The sequence below is a fragment of the Macadamia integrifolia genome, chromosome 12 (assembly GCF_013358625.1).
Source record: "Macadamia integrifolia cultivar HAES 741 chromosome 12, SCU_Mint_v3, whole genome shotgun sequence".
Classification (NCBI taxonomy): domain Eukaryota; kingdom Viridiplantae; phylum Streptophyta; class Magnoliopsida; order Proteales; family Proteaceae; genus Macadamia; species Macadamia integrifolia.
This window is the reverse complement of record NC_056568.1, coordinates 13,289,564-13,290,735: the sequence shown is the minus strand read 5'-3', so window position 1 is coordinate 13,290,735 and position 1,172 is coordinate 13,289,564.

The window sequence follows — 1,172 nt, the reverse complement described above, 5'->3', positions numbered from 1 at the left end:
TGATTAGATGAGACAAAACTTATTAGTGGTCTGATTCAAATCATGTTTTGAACCAATCATTTTGAAAAAAATATCTAATAGGTTACAAGTAAAAATGAAGAGTAATCTGGGCATTTAAAAAGAGCTGGGGAGAAAGATATGTAAAATAAAAAAAAAAAAGTAGGGGAGTATCACTAAAAATGTAAAATGTATAGAAATTTTAGTAAATATAGGCCAAGTGTAGGGAAGTGATAGTAAATTCCTCTTTGATGATTTTCTATTGTTTGATGGTTTGGAAATTGGATCTATTGCTCATGCGCTCATCTGGATATACATGTAAGTATTTAACACTTGTTCATCTTTTGTTTTCAAATCATGATTTTCTACATGTGTTCATTTTGACATATATGTAAAGATCCAACACCTAAAATGTCCAAGTGAACATATGTGCATATTCAAATTTTGTATCTTATCATATACTTATTTGATATTGGCCAAGGTACAAATCAGATGGAAGACAACTAAAACATTGAGAAAGAGAGAGAATTTTTTGTTAGCCCCCCAATGTTACCATGAAGATCATAGTTCCACAACAAAGATTTAACTTGGGGGAAAAATCAAAGTAGATCAATGACTTGATCTGTTTGAATAAAAAATTAGATTGATCAAATAGATCGATTTGAATTGAGATCAAATTGATCGATTCAGATTAAAATCGAATTTGTTGAGTTGACCTATTTGGATTGAAAGTTGTGACCATACAGTTTTTTTAGGGTTTCAATCGTTCCTAGTTGATTCTAGCATCTTCATAATTTTAGCTTTTAAAATCCTAAATCTAACATGGATTTAGATCTTCCCAATGTCGAGAGAGCCCAATGCACATTCAATGGTTGAATCCCCTTTGGTGTACGTGCATAGGTGTTGGGATGCATGCCTAAGGTGCTCCCAACTGTCAGATATGAATGAGCTCTTTCTAGCATCGGAAAGGACAAAATCCAATCTAACCCTTCTTTCTTCTTCGTTTTTTCAAAAGAATCTTACCCTTTCAATGGAATGGAGAATGGTATTTCAAAACACGACTCAAGTTAGTGATGATATTTAATTTTTTGTATACCATCATGACTCAAATCATCATCAGAGAAAAGATTTTCTCTTTTAACTCCACCCTCCACACAACCACACCCCCCCCCAAC